The sequence below is a fragment of the Aedes albopictus genome, chromosome 3, assembly GCF_035046485.1.
Source record: "Aedes albopictus strain Foshan chromosome 3, AalbF5, whole genome shotgun sequence".
NCBI classification, from domain to species: Eukaryota; Metazoa; Arthropoda; class Insecta; order Diptera; family Culicidae; genus Aedes; species Aedes albopictus.
In genome coordinates, this window is record NC_085138.1 from 213174427 (window position 1) to 213186669 (window position 12243).

At 39.4% G+C, this 12243-nt stretch overlaps 2 protein-coding genes across 2 annotated transcripts in view; one reads left to right on the forward strand and one right to left on the reverse strand.

Moving 5' to 3' along the window:
• LOC134292216 (uncharacterized) overlaps positions 1–12243 on the reverse strand; it is a 352332-nt gene that overhangs the window by 216465 nt on the left and 123624 nt on the right. The gene's annotated exons all lie outside the window — the stretch shown is intronic.
• Positions 1–12243, forward strand: part of LOC109416430 (uncharacterized) — a 188738-nt gene that overhangs the window by 62670 nt on the left and 113825 nt on the right. The window lies entirely within an intron of this gene.

Genomic DNA, 12243 nt, shown 5'->3' on the forward strand with positions numbered 1-12243 from the left:
CAGTCAGTCGAATTTGATCGATGTGTGCGATGGAGGTGTCTACAGCAATCACTGTTTCCGGATCAGCAGCCATTTGGTTGGTATGGGCTTCAGAAAAACTCGTGGCAAGTAACTGAGCTTTCTCTGAGGATGAAGCGATGATATTGTCTCCATGGCGCAAGGGTGGGCTGTATTTGGTTGTTTTCCTCAGTGCATTTGAGATTCTCCAAAGTGTGTCTCGATCGTTGTTCAGAGTGCGGAGCGTTTCCTGGAATTTCCTACAGTTGGCCTGATCACATTCCTCCCGGATTCTTCGGTTCAGCGACAGCACTATGCTCCGGTAGATGGGGTCTCTTCTTCTATACCATTGACGCCGCAGTCTGCGGGTACTCTCTGGAATCGTGGCAATTTGGTATGGTCGTTGTTGTACTTCAGGAACCGAAACTGATTCTGCATCTACGACGATTTTCGACAGAAACTCAATTGCAGTGTCAATCTCGTGTTCGTTGTCAAGGGTCGAGATGACTGGATCAAGTAGGTTCAGCTTTGAATTGATTTCCCGTTGGAACCGAGACCAGTCTGCACGCGCGTAGCAACGAAACTTCGGAGATGTCTGTATGGCAGGAGCAGAAAGATTACCGGAGAGTGATCCGATGAAAGGTCGTTTAATGTAATCGGCTTAGTCATGTCTAGCAGGTTGTTGGAAAGAGCAAGATCCAGTGTGGAGGGACGACCGCGACCCGTGGGATGGAAAGTGAAGGCGTCCGGAAAATGAACATAAAAATTGTGGCTTGTTGCCTCCTGTACCAGCAGTGTTCCAGCCTTGTTTGCTTTCGAGCAGTTCCAGAGGCGATGACGAGCGTTCAGATCACCCACCACGAAGAACGGTTCAGCCATTCTTGTCAGAGTTGAGATGTCGCGACGAAACTGAGTCCAGATTGCTCTCCTTTTCGCTCCAGGGAAGTAGGCGGCAATGATGTGAACGTTGCCGTCTGTCGTGTTAATCGTGATGCCTACGCTTTCGATTGCTTTAGTAGAGATGTTTAGCTCCGCAAACTTAATGCCTTTGCGAACCGCAATCAGGACTCCTCCCCCCCTTTCAGCATCGCTGGAGGTGCGATCAAAACGAACGCAGGAGAAGTGTGGATGAAAAAAAAAACATTTGGTTGTAACCAAGTTTCCGTTACTATACCGATGTCTATTTTATGACGGACTAAGAAGTCAAAAAATTCAAGCTTCTTGCTATGAACGGAACGTCCGTTCCAGTTAGCAAGACGCAAATTATCTAAACTAGACATTGTAGATATATTTTGTAGTAAGCTCAAAAAGAGCTAGAATTTGTTGCTGTTTGGACTGGCAGCTCGCCAGACGCTCGAACATTTCCCTTGCCAGAGACAGAAATTTAGACATTGAGAAGAGATCTTGGTTAACGGTTGTTTGTGTTCGTAGCACCTGGGCATACGAGCCACACGGTGGAGGATTCCATTGTGGATACACGTTAGATGTTGGCTCCTGTCAGATGCATTAGGTGGGATTAGGGTTGGCACATACGTGAAAACGGCAGATAACTTTTGAAAGAAGAAAAAGACATCTCTAATTTTTTGATATGTTATGTATAAATGTCTCAGCTGTCAATTGATGCAAAAATTTTGAAAATCGGTGGTTGCCATAATGGTGAAAAAAAATGTTTTGGTATAAAAATCCAAGATGGCGGCCAAAGTCAATATGACCGACCCAACTTTTTTATACAGTCCGGATTCGCTGGTTGGGTCACGACTGCGCCCCGATTAGCGAATCGTGTTCGTTCGTTGGGGCAACTGACAACTGATCAAAATGCTCTAGACACACGCAAGTGACGAGAAATACGTCACGGAACACTCACATACTTGCGTAAACGTTCTGTATACAGGAGCTGTGATGCGACGGCGGTCAGACGTCAAACTCGTTTTGACATCTATTTTGACATTGACAGTGCTTTTTAGTTGGGTTTTGCCCCAACCAGTGAACATTCAACCATCGAGACAGCCCATCTAACGAGCTCTCAACGAACGAATCGTCACTGTAATTGTAAATATTGTGATTTTTCTTCGAAGATGAATTCCAAGGGAATTTGCTTGAGCTGGTTGGGAATCGCCGTTAAATTTCAAGGGGCGTTTCAATGCGTTCTTGTAAAATTATAGACTTTTATGTTAAAGCTCTTATTACGTTAAACGGCCTCTAGACTGATTATCTGTAAAATAATATATGTAACACGCATTGAAAAGTTTAACCGTTATGTGTCCGATAAACCTTTTGCTTTTTTCTACACCGTGCTTTTTAAATGGGCGCTGGGTACCCGGGTACCTTGTCGGCCACATAAGGGTTAATGCTGAACTTTTGAACTAGAATTTTCCATATTTTTTATAACGAAAGCTTTTTATCTCGACGAATTCTTCCGAAAACGCATTGCTCCTCCATCCTTGCCACTAGTAATCCTACATTATAGAGATCTGCGGAGGCGGCTATTGTGAGCCAATCATGCAGAGAGAACTGTCAAAGTTAAAGACACTATGCTAAAGACACGAAATCTGATGATTGTTGCTATTGATGATGATTGTCGCGTCATGACGATGATGATGTCGAGCAATGCTTTTAAAGCGCGTTTGACAGGTCTCCTGCTCGATTGGAAGGACATTGACAGCAAATTTGGAATTCCAATTGGAACATTTCGTGTCTTTGCATATAGCGTCTTTATCATTAACCATCATCAACCGGATGATGATTGAAACCGTAAACATCAGAGCGCGTACTTCTGTCGTTTGACTAGCCTCATAATATAGACTACACGCACGTTTGTTTTGCTGGAATCTCGTGTAATTTTCGAAAAGGTACTAGTTCGACAAATTGGAGATAACAGAAATTTGTGCAAAAAAAGGCTCAAGAGCAGTCGAAGACTCGAATTACTCAATAATTTTTCAGATATTTTTTTGTTGCGATTGACCCCCCGCATAGTGAAATACTACAGTCCACACAGTATGTCTTTATCTGTTACTGTTACGGTACCACGAACAGGTGCTTTTCTGTTGTAACTATGAATCTCGAAACATTCGATTGTAAAGAACGGTTTATGTAGCCCATTCCAAATTGTAACAACATATCATATTGTACAGAAATGGTCAAATAGTATATGGATGAAAACTCGGGAGATATGGTGGCAATACAGAATAACCGTTACTCAAACGGTTTTTTTATTTTATTTGCGCAACACACTTACACATGTGCATTTCACTGTATGCCACTGAAATTCAACAGTTTGCCAAACAATAGCTTTCATTGGTATCTGTACCGCAATCGAACTTTGCAGTTTGCAATTAGAAAAAAAATCACAATCTTTCGCCCGCAAGTTTGGTAAACAATCAAGTGAAAATTATTCTGAAAAATTAATTACCTCGATAAACAGTTCGACGCGCTTGGAACGATTTGGATGAAACGAGGGTAAGTTTTGCAATTTGTTTTACGAGCAATATTTCAGCGGATGCACATTGTTTTGCAGAATTTTGAAGTCAACTAAAGGAACCTGTTCCAGCCTGACCGTGCGACCGCGAGGGGTTCCACAAACGGAGTTCGAAGAATTTGTCCTACTGTGGACGGATATTCAGTGTTCCCTGCGGTTTGAAATTAGCCCCCACCGGAGAAAGGTCTACAATTAGTTTTAATCATCACAAGTGCTACCGAGCCCAACAGGGCGTTGAAATTGTGAATAAAAAAAAATCCGATGAACGACTAATCGCTTTCTTATTCTAAACGGTTCAAATATAGCAGAACCATATATCATAATCTTAAAATATTATGAAAAACCATAAATTAATAATACCCCATACAGTGCACGGCTTCCTTCCAGATTTATTGTTTTACTGTTCTCTAACCATTTGCCATGAATTGTCTGAAAATCTGGATAATAAATTGACCATATCCTTTACTGTTTTGCGAAAAATTTGTTCGAGAAAATGAGCGATTTTTTTATGGTAACCTATCTTAACCGCTTATTGCACGTACTGTTATTTGGCGGATTACCATTTGTCAAACTGGCAAATCTGTACATGGTATGGTTAGCTTACTGTTATCTCAGACAGTTTAAAAAACGGTTAATTGTTAATTCTTTATAGTAATCTACAGAATGAGAAACGTTAAATTTACAGTTCGTGATTATGCGGGCTGTTTAGAGCTGAAATAAATTTCAATAAAAATTTGTCATTTTTAGTTTGAAAATCTACGCTTGGCTTGCGCGCAGTCATTAACCATCATCAACCAGATGATGATTGAAAACGTAAACATCAGAGTGCGGACTTATGTCGTTTGACTAGCCTCATAAAATAGGCAAATCTGACGAAAGCTAACGATCACTCCACAGACAAACAGACGTAACACTTGTGAAATTTCCATCGACCACGCTTTTAACGATCATTTTAAATTTCCATAGTTGTAGCTTTCACAACCAGAGGGGCGCGCATCGTTTTTCTATGCGTTTGACGTTTCACACTAGCGCCTTCTGTTGACGATATGGCACAACACAGTGATTCGTGCAACTTTTCCACCAGGTGATGGTAGTGTGAGCTGGGCGATGGATTTCCATGAAAATCGTGCAAGGTGTTACGTCGGTTTGTCTGTGATCACTCTTTTCTCTGGTGGCAGGAATGAGAACCCTATGAAAAACGTGACTCCGCCAAAATTTGCCATGGCGCAGCATAGGCAAAGTGCACTTTTTTCACTTTTTCATATCGAATCGTAGAGAGACAAACGAGCACTTTTTGGAAAGAAAATTGAGTTTTTAAATTAAGAAAAATGTATTGATTTTTTGAATTTATACGAAAGAGCACCTTTTTCTGAACCACCATGATTTTTTTCAGATTTTCAGAACTTCATTTTGGTACCTAAAATCGATTTCGAAGAGATTTTTCAAAATCACCTTTTGACAGCTGGCCAACTGCTTGACAGCTCCGCCCAGTACAAAATGCGACGAGGGGTAATTCGACAAATCGCTTCCATACAAACTTTAAACTGATTTTTAAATAGGTTACCGGACACCAATATTCATGAAAATTTGGATTTCGGCTCAGTTTTGCATGCAGATTCTGAATATGGAATAAGCCATTTTACGAGACGTTTCAGAACAGCTGATCGCAGCAGCGGCGTCAACTGAAAAAGACCACGCACGTTTGTTTTGCTGGAATCTCATTTACTTTTTGAAAAGGTAGAGATAGGAGATATGAGAAATTTGTGCCAAAAAAGGCTCAAAAGCTGTCGTAGAAGCAATACAAAACTCAATAATTAATCAGGTATTTTTTTCGTTGCGATTGACTCGTTAACTTGCGAACAAATATTTAAAGGAAATTTTTTATTATTGTTTTAGCCAGTCCCAAAAACTACGCTAGACTTGCGAGCAATCATTAACCATCATCAACCGGATGATGATTAAAAACGTAAACATCAGAGCGCGTACTTCTGTCGTTTGACTAGCCTAAAGACACTGTATGCAGGAGCAGGAGACCTGTCAAACGCGCTTTAAAAGCATTCCTCGACAGCATCATCGTCATGACGCGACAATCATCATCAACAGCAACAATCATCAGATTTCGTGTCTTTAGCATACAGTGTCTTTAGAGTCACCATTTCAACAAAATCGAGGGGTCTGCAAAATTTTTGTGGCTCTAACTAACGGGGGTCCATCAATTTGAGTAATCAAACGCATTTTACTTATTTTTTGACAAGGACATTAAGAAAATCGCCACTAAAAAGATTTTTGAAGACAAGGTGTAAATAGTGGGCCGGTCTCAGCGAGAATTACCCATAATAAGGACCGTATCGTTAATTATGAGTACACCTCAAAATTGCTGTATTTCAAAATGTTTTATTTATTTTGTAAATTAAATTCAATTACATTGTTCATTGACCATCAGAAAAGCCCATGACATGATTGTATATTTAATTTTTCGTGGATCTTGCCACCTCTCGCACTTTCTTCTTGGCGTGCTTCATAAGGTTTTGGACAACCGTTCCGACGATGGTTTTGCATACGTTGACCCAGTTTTTCTTGAATTTTGTGACGTCCTCTGCTCCTCTATCCTTTTTCCGTAGTTTCCCTTTCATCAAAGTTAACTATTTCTCAATGGGCCTTATTTACGGGCAATTTAGAGGATTCATTGTTTTTTCCACAAATTGAACATTGTTTACTTCATACCTGTCAAAGGTGTCACGCGCATAGTGGCAGGATGCCAAATCCGGCCAAAGTAATGTAGGACCTTTGTGCTTTCAGATGAGTGGCAGAATATGTTTCTGGAGACATTACTTCCGGTATATTTCGACGTTCATACCTGGGACGGTGAAGAAAGGTGACGATTTCATACCACATTGACAAATTGCTTGCCTAACCAACACATTTTCCCATTTTTTCGCAAAAAATCAATTTCTCCTAATTCGTAACATCCGTGCCATGCTTAACAGTGAAAATCTGTGCCCCTGGAAGTACCTTGTAGTCCAATTTGACATACGTTTCATCATCCATGAATATGCACATGCAATTTTTGCTCAAAACATCGTCGTACAGCTTCCAAGCCTGAGTTTTCACATAATCCGCCAGAATTTGACTGCGTTTTGGACATTTCTGTTTTGGGTAGGTCTTCGGGGAATTGCGAAGAGAGAAACAGCCCAACTTTTGCAGTTCAGTGCGTCAAGCCAAAACTGAGTTTCTAGCACAGTACTCAAATTTGAGTGAATACAACCTAGTCAAAATTTCGGTTGGGTGAAAAAAACCTAAAATTAGGTATTCCTTTCACATGGAAGCAAGCGGGAACAACCCAACAAAAACATCGATTCCATCAACTCAAAAGTAGAAATCCTCTACATAGAGATGAGCGGAAGTTACACACGTCGATTCGGCAACGCTGTTTGTTTTGTTTACAACAGCTGCCAACACTTGCTACAAAGCTAGATGTTCAAACTTTGTGCGTGACTTCGTTGTGGTTCAAGTTGTTTTGTTTACATTTTCTAACTATGGTAGAATTTTTTTTCCAAAATTTTGTTGAAATAGCGGAGCAATCGAAGAAATCTGAAATTCATTGCAAAAGTGTTACGCTAATCATATCGGCAGAAGTGAAGCAAGAAGCAGCAATGGAAGTTTTTTCGACAAGTTCAGCAACAAAAGTGTCGTCATAAGCATGAGCTTTTGAAAGCAGAATTAATAAATTTTTATCTTTTTAATAAACATACATATGCCGCCAATTTCTCGATATTAAAAATAAATAATTTTTATTTATTTAGTTCCGATTGCAATACCGTTCAAAAGACGCCTTCCTACGAACGATAAGCATGTTCATTTGGCTCACACTTTGACAGTTCTCTCTGCACGATTGGCTCACAATGGCCGCCTCCGCAGATCTCTATAATGTAGGATTACTACTCAAAAGTGGCTTGACGCACGCAACCCCGAAGTTGAGTGGAAAGAACTCACTTCGTCTTTCCGTGTAATGAACAAAATCAACAAACCTTGACGATTGCCGCAAAAGTGAAGATAAGTATTGCACTCATTTCAAACAAATTTTCACCAAAGTTTCCAAATATTATGGATAACAGTGCAAACAACATTGATTTCATGAATTAATGAAAATTGTTCCATTTTGGAACATCAGTTTGATAACTCCTAGTTAATACAACAACAGTATAAAAAGTTTTCGAATGCGGTATGCGAGATAGGCACTACCTTCGATGGGTGGATTAATCTGCTTTGCGACAGTTGCCAGCATCCGAGCAATGAAATCAAAACAGAAAAAGTGTTGCCGTTCAGGCGGCTGTTCACTCTTCGCTGCTCTATCTATTTTCTCTGCTCCATCCTTGCCACCATCAGCTGGCAGCATCGGCAGCATGAGCAGCATAAAAGAAATGTCAGATTGAATCAAAACAAACTACACCAACCGAGAGAGATAATCTCACGCACGTGTTGCTCCTACGTTAAATATGTCAGCGACGATTCCAACGGCGATTCGAACGGCGATTCCAAAAACGACGGTTCTGATTCGTCGTGTTCAGTTAGCAAATCGACGTACAATAATATGAGATTAGTAAGCAACTCTAACGGTATTTAATAAACCGAAGAGTCTGTGCCTTTGGCAAGGTTATCCCATCGAGCGTAGACTGGCTGATCTCGTAATTTATGTACTACTAAATACACTAGTAGAGAGCACAAGGAGATGGTGTTTTCTGCAATGTTTGCTTATGGAGTATCTAGAAAAGATGTACATAGTATTTTAGGAAGCGTATGTATACTCCCCTACAATTATGGGTCTATTACATAGTTAAAAATCATGCTTCTATAAGGGAGATGGGGGGAATAAAAAATTGTACAAGTATACTAAAACTTTATACATCACATAAATGATCCTGAGCATTTAGATAGAGATAATGTATTGGACAAAGTTGTTTGCTCTTTTGTGCCGCTCAGCGTGTAACGTTTTCGCTTGATAGATCACAATTTAAGAAAATAAAATAACTATTTCGACGCGAATCTTGATTGATTCCGTTGCTTAAAGTTTAGCTTAAGCGCCAATCAGGCCGAGACCTGATGCAGAACTCCACTTTTCAAAAAGTTTTAGCTCTGCGGCAAGTCGTGGGATCGCACAGAATTTTTAGGAAAGCAAACAAAATTCAAATGAAAAAAACACAAACTCATTTTAACACTATTTACTTAAAAATCAGTTTGAAATAACTATTTACTTAAAATCAGTTTAAATTTTAATAACCTATTCTTCAGAAACATCTTCAAAATCGGCCGTATTAGGAAAAATTGACTTACCCTAATTTTTCTGCTTAGATTGCTAGCACAACTCACGCGCAAGACAAATGTTCGTCAGTGTTTTTCTCAGTGTGCACACATTTTCTTCGGCCTCAGCCACAGCGGTCCCACGTCGCAATCTGGATCTGCTGACGGGTCACTGCTGCCGGTTGCTGCAGGCGGCTTCGATACCCTCACTAAAACCGACTACCAGCGGAGGTGATCGGTTTTACGGCTTATCACAAACACTTGTTTTAAGGTACTTCTAGGTTACTTTGTACACTTAATTTGGTTTGGACATTTAACAATGCAAAGGAGGTCATGCGGAACCACTGGAGCAGCCAAAGCCCGTTAGCGTCTATCCAAAAGCCCGCGCACCTTCGAGCAAAGGTCGGGATACCAGCTAAACAGCTTGGTTGGCGGTCCAGCACCTACTGGCTAGTGGCAATGAGAGTATAATGGAGGTGTGGAAGAGATGCTTTGTGTGCGTGAGATCCGTGTTTGGTGCAAAACATGTCACTACTACAAGCAAAGCGAGCTCCCATAAGAACGCGTGTCAAATAGTGACGTCACTATTTGTGTTTACATTTTTCTTTGCTTACTAATACATAGCCATCTCTTCTTCTTCCTCACCTGTAATATACTCTCATTGGGCTAGTGGTGCTACCTTGTGCTCTGTGCAGTCGTAGGTAGGATTGTCTGGCTACGACAATTGGCTTCCTCGGTGGGGCTTTGCTCCTAGGCTAGCTGGTTTGTGGTTGGGATGGGGTAGGGAGCTCACTCTGCTATTTTAGATATTATAGCCCATTTAGTTCACCACTGGACTATCGCACTAGTTTTCACGAGTGCGAAAACGCTAATAAAAGTGCGCGATTGCATCAAATCAACTCGGTGTCTTCAGAGCACTTGTTCTCCATAGATTGAAGAAATAGTGCGCCGAAGACATCAACCTGATTTGATGCAATCGCGCACTTTTATTTACGTTCTCGCACTTATAAAGTCGCAGTTCGCAGTCCAGTAGTGAACTAAATGCGGTTTATACACTGTGTTCTTTATTCTTTATTCTTTATTTGGAGCAACTGCTATAGATATACTCGATGAAGAGCGCGTATTTGCCCCAACTTATATAGTTGCGCGGGGGCTTGTGAGTTTGGCTACTTACCATCCAAACTTTTTTGATTGGTTGTGGGTTAACTTAGATGATTGAATTCTGATTGGCTGTTGGATATTTGAAAATTTGAACTTATTTATCTGAGCTGCTATTGGCTCGTTACAAGCGGAAGAGTTACATTTCCGAATCTAATGATCCATCTTCTGTAAATCCTTGAGATATTTAATAACTTTATACTGAGGAATGGTGTCCCAATCAATATAGCGCATTTAGTTCACCACTGGACTATCGCACTAGTTTTCAAGTGCGAAAATGCAAATAAAAGTGCGCGATTGCATCCAATCGACTTGGTGTCTTCAGAGTACTTATTCAGCATACATTGAAGAAATAGTGCGCCGAATACAGTAGACGGTCGATAACTGCAACATGTTTACGTTCCACTTACCGAATGAAATTCGATAACTGCATCAACTGACAGACGTCAAAGAACTGTCAGTCGCTGCCGAATGCAGCCAATGTGCCACGCTATGTCCAAAGGGAAGTATTATGAAAACTGAATGTACCTCAAAATTTATTCGCTAGAACCATATTTTTGGACCTCTAGATTCAGAAAATGTGTGGTTTAAAATAATCCATCTTGGGTTTTTTTCCCATACATTTTTATATGGGACGAAATTGACCTTAAAATGACTTTTTTCGACATTTGTATGGAAAAACATGAAAAAAATCAAATATATCAAAAAACCCAAGATGAATTATTTTAAACCGCACAGATTCTGAAACTATAGGTCCAAAGCTACGATCCTAGCGAATAACATTTGAGGTACCGTAATCCGGGGTCAAATTGATCACTTTAAAACAACTTTTGCGGATAACAGCAGTGCCTGTTCAAATATTGCCAATAGAATTTCTGTAAAACCAGTACCCAGTGGATCTCCATGGAACCATGTGACAGAATTTTGGTTAACAAATTTAAACTTATAGTTAAATAACTTCAAATATCAAAATATTGGAAATGCCACTTTGGGGCGAAATTGATCAGTATACAATTAAGCATCGGTTGGAAAGGAAAATTTCCTTCACCGCTTAATTTTGCTCTTCTGAAACCGAATAACGCGTTTAAAATCTTACAACTAGTGAATTTATTACTTTAAAATTTTTTGAAATTTCCCCCTTAAACGCCTAAAGGTAGGCAATTTCATTTAAAATAAGTGATTTCTATCACAAAAATGACTATTTCTTTATAAAATGAACTTTTTTATAACTATTTCATTTTCTGATTAGCTGCATTACATCCCTGCCAAGGCTCCACAAAAATGTTAAAACAGAGAATTCACGGGAAGTCCTATTAGAAATTGATTGTTTAGTAGCAATGATTTGAGCTAAATGAGAAATACATTGCAAATTCCTTGAAAAAATGTCTCAGGTTTGAACCATTGTAATTTTTTTTTTTTTTGATATGTATGTATCTATAGTCTATACATCAATTACCTTAATTTGTTACATATATCGTATAAGAAATAGATAGTTGCGCGTAAAAACACTATAATGTTAAAATCCTTGTATATTGAGTTGTCCAAAAAAAGTCTCACGAAACTTACTGCAAGCCTATCCATATACGTGAGAACAAAAGATGTTTACAAAGTTCTTTCACGGGAAATCTGAACACAAACCACTACCACTAAGGAATTTGGATTGGTCAATAACATACCATTTTGGTCAACATTGTACTGTTTGTGTGTCGAATTATGTTTTTTAGCAGAGCATATTCAGCTTTTCCGCGGAATGGTACATTCTGCGGAATGGTGCATTCTGGGGAATGGATTTCTGGGAAAGGGTACATTCTGGGAAATGGTTTTCAGGGGAATGGAATTCTGGGGATTGGTTTTCTGGGGAATGTTATAGAATCGAGAAGGTGCGTGTACTGTATACAACTATGCGGGTGGAAATTGGGTCGACCAAATTTTAAGATGAGAGCGGTAAAATAACCTTTTTTCTATTAGGTTTATGCCAAACTAAGTTTAAAAATCTAGAAAAAAACAGTTTTTAAGTGAATTAACTCTTAATATCATCGACCAAAAGTTTGGTGTCACCCCACAAAATGATGTATCGTTTAATAGTTTGGGGTCACTATCATAAAACATGGAAAAGTGATTTGTTGATATCTTTGTCATTTTTCATTCAATTTTAATTTATATTCATTTAAAAAAAATGGCATCATTGAATTAAGTTTACATACAAATATTTTTGTAAAAGTTTCACCCAAATCATGTTTAAAGTTACTTTGACTTATTATCTTTTGAATGCGACCTAGAGTTTTGAAATCGGACGCAAATTGACGAAGATATGG